This window comes from Oncorhynchus keta, chromosome 24, assembly GCF_023373465.1.
Source record: "Oncorhynchus keta strain PuntledgeMale-10-30-2019 chromosome 24, Oket_V2, whole genome shotgun sequence".
Taxonomy (NCBI): domain Eukaryota; kingdom Metazoa; phylum Chordata; class Actinopteri; order Salmoniformes; family Salmonidae; genus Oncorhynchus; species Oncorhynchus keta.
Genome location: NC_068444.1, coordinates 20,742,435 through 20,746,332, shown reverse-complemented (window position 1 = coordinate 20,746,332; position 3,898 = coordinate 20,742,435). Strand labels below are relative to the sequence as shown.

General features: G+C 39.8%; 1 protein-coding gene across 27 annotated transcripts in view; it reads right to left on the bottom strand.

Annotated features, from left to right (window-relative positions):
• Positions 1-2,581: 2,581 nt before the first annotated feature.
• The window catches only part of LOC118402801 (neurexin-1a), a 633,754-nt gene continuing 632,437 nt past the window's right edge, over positions 2,582-3,898 (bottom strand). For all 27 annotated transcript variants that reach the window (XM_052477934.1, XM_052477935.1, XM_052477945.1 and 24 more), the window contains one exon: positions 2,582-3,898. This exon is cut by the window's right edge and continues 1,088 nt beyond it. The gene's annotated coding sequence lies outside the window, so the exon portion shown is untranslated.

The window sequence follows — 3,898 nt, the reverse complement described above, 5'->3', positions numbered from 1 at the left end:
GTAATGTCTTTATTGTTTTGAAACTTCTGTATGTGTGATGTCTACTGTTAATTTTTATTGTTTATTTCACTTTATATATTATCTACCTCACTTGCTTTGGCAATGTTAACACATGTTACCCATGCCAATAAAGCCCTTGAATTGAATTGAATTGATACAGGGAGGGGGAGAGGGAGAGCTACATGGAGGAGGAGAGGGAGAGCTACAGGGAAGGGGAAAAATACAGGGAGGAGGAGAGGGAGAGATACAGGGAGGAGGAGAGGGGGAGATACAGGGAGAGGGAGGGGCAGAGATACAGGGAAGGGAAGAGGAAAGAGAGAGAGTGAGAGGGAGAGAGATAGAGAGAGGGGGAGAGAGAAAGGCGTCTGGTACAGTATATAGAGCACAGATAACGAAGGAGGGAGGGACAAGAGAGCCTGAGTGAAAGAAAATGACAGAGTATGGGAGTGACAATGACGGAAAAGAGAGAAAGAGAAACAGAGGACAGAAGAGTGAAGCATGGATAAACAAGTTACTAAAATGACTTTCTCCCTCGCTTCTCGTCCTCTGGTAAAGAATAAAACCCCGGTTTAAATCTTTCAGCTCCCTTTCACCCATTTCATTTGTTATTCGAAATACCCTTCTTCAGTTACTCTCTCAGTCTTATTACAGAGGCATCTTGGGTCCACGTCACGTTGTCAGTCCTTTGCTGCCCCTATCATCTTTCATGACCTTGTCAGCATCTGTCACTCACTACCCCCTCTGTCCTCCTTTCCTACCTCTCCATGAAGTTTCCCAGAGAGGATTGAAGTGATGAAATTTGTTAAAATCTGTCCATGTGAGAATACAGAGATAAGCAGACTAAGTGTGTATTTTTTGTATGGATGTCTATGAGTGTCAGATTTGGTCAACAATTTTTTTTTAATGCTAATTTGATGCTAAGTGAGGCTTATTTGAATGAATATAAGTTTCATACGGTTTAGGTTGTTACGCACATGGCATCTTGGTAACTTTGAGAATTTTTTTTCTTATATTGAAGCTTCATATCTGCCCTCTCATTGGCTAGAATGTCCCCACCTGATCTCGAATTCTCCCGCTTGCCTTTCCGCCTTTGCAACAACGACTCCTATTGTTAGGGCGGATACAAGACTATCTCGTCATTACAGTATCTCTGTGTTTCCTCACATCAGTAAGTCAATTTGATGATAACTTTATTGATCCCTGCCAGGTTAACATGGAGGCCTCTTCATGGGTTGCATGTTCAGAGACACTGAGACAGCAAGGACTCACAGGGCTCCGTATCTGATTCAGGATCTGCAGGGAATCTGATTCCCTCTGGCGTTTTTTTAGCTTCTTCATAGCAGTAGATTCAAATATATTTGGTCACGTCACGTTATCTGTTGAAGTAATCTTTCCATCCTGCAGCCAGGGGGTGTATAATGTACTTACGTTTTAGCATGCACAACAATTTCACACATACATATTATGTGTTGTACTGTATGTGCTCCTAATGCATTCTGTAATCATATAACAGTGTATGAAATTGGTAATTTAGCTAGACTATCTGTGAGGAGGGAAGGAGTGGAGGATTTCTGAGTTACACTGGTGACTGATCAATTAACGATTCTGAGAGGTTGTTTTCAAATAATATAACATTCAGACACACTGGAAGGACCATGCATTCCAGAATATGAATACAATGTGTACAGTCCAACAGATAGGGGTGCTGTGTCAGGTAAGACACACTGGAAGGACCATGCATTCCAGAATATGAATACAATGTGTACAGTCCAACAGATAGGGGTACTGTGTCAGGTAAGACACATTGGAAGGACCATGCATTCCAGAATATGAATACAATGTGAACAGTCCAACAGATAGGGGTGCTGTGTCAGGTAAGACACACTGGAAGGACCATGCATTCCAGAATATGAATACAATGTGTACAGTCCAACAGATAGGGGTGCTGTGTCAGGTCAGACAATGTTTTGGTCAGAAAGTGTAACTGAAAGCTCTATACTACATGTGTTGCTGTCATGTGCTGTACTTCTGCTAAGAGTTACATGTGACATTCCCCTTCTCCTGTCTCCATAACAAGCTACATCTATTTACTTCCCAGGGGGCAGGAGGAGGCGAGGCCAGCATAGAGGTGTTGTCTCCTTAACCCTTTGTGTTCTCTATGCAGGAGAGATATGTTCTGGTCTTCTCAAATGGGACCCTATTCCATTTATAGTGAGGAGCCCTATAAAGGGAATCGGGTGCCATTTGGGACACAGGCATGCTATAGCTTCCATTGGTTTTATTGGCCATAAATAACTACAAGTATGTCAACTACAAATGTGATCTAAACTTGGTAGTTGGCACTCCGTGTACAGCATTTTTTATTTTGCTAGTAATTTAGCTAAGTAGTTATAGCTAGGATAAAATGTACAGATAATTCTAGGAAATGAAGAGAATTGAGATGAATACAATACACATAACAAAGAAAAATAAACAGAAAGGTAAACCAATTACCCATTTAGTAATTAACAATACACATTTCTCACTTCACAATGATACTGTAGCACCCACACATTAGTTTAATGAATTTCCTCAACTGAAGTTCACTTAGGTAATATTTTATTTCATTTATTCATTTAATTTTTCAAAACTATTTTTTTCCATAATAAATTTTACTTTGATTTCAATAATAAAGAAATAGTCACAATTTGAACATAAAATACTGTAGAAAAAAATACCACAGGTAGAAATGAACAAAACAAACAAACAAACAAAGAAGAATTCATAATCATCATTATTTATAGGTCATAGTAGTTCTCCTCATACTCATTCCAAGTACATCAGGTCGTCAGGAAAGCAGAATAGAATTGACATTAGAATGACAGTACAAACACACAAACGGTTGAAATGGTTGCTTCTTTGTCTTATTTCTTCTTCAGATTGTTTCCGTCAGCCCAAGCGTACACTGGACAATCATATTATAGGACCACTTGGAAACACATACATCATCATCATCATCATCATTCGGAATATAGGTCTTCATTCTCAAGTAGCTAGGTTTAGTTTGGCGGGCAGGTATCGGGAGGAAGGCAGTCTGTTACTGTTATTGCCCCAGCAATTGGGAGGGGGCGGGAATGGGGAGAAAGGCAGTGAAACCCTGGAGACGTTACCTCATCCTGCATGTCATCATCATGCCATGCCTCTGCTGTACACTATTATCATTGAATGGTAGAGTTTGAGGACCAAGTCAGGTTACTACTGGGCCGGGTTAATATATATATTAGATCAGGTTGGCATTTGTATAAAAACTCAACAGGAACACGTGTATAAAGGCGGAATGAATAATTAAATAACCCCCCCCCCAAAAAAAATGGCATTGCGGATCGATGTCATCGTAAAATCTTCTATATCTAGCAACACTTAATAACATTTAATTTGGTATTTTTGTAATTTTCTTATTTTTTTATTCCAAAAATGGTTGGAGGAGGAGCAGATATATTTTGCGTGGTCATCTATACAACAGGCTATAAAACACCACTTTGTCACAGTCCAGAAAGCACATATAGATGTGGTTGTACTGTATATAAACATATGTACTGGAACTGTAGTAAGATACGTTTTGCGTGCATGGAGTTCCAGGATCAGAATGATCGCGTTCACAACGTTCCGCCGTCTCCTTCCACAATTCTGTTAAACACATTGCCTTAGATTCCATACTGATGTCGAAAACCAAGTCGTCCACAATTCTTAACTGGCAAAGATGAATCTTGAATAGAACTTGACATAAGTCTCTCAAGATCAAGATTAATCGTAGGCCCTTTTGTCTTTGCACTGTTAACAGATCGGGCGGCCATTTTTTATATTAGTCTGTTTTGGGCCATTACTGCCACTATAAAAAGTGCAAATACTTTGGCTGATT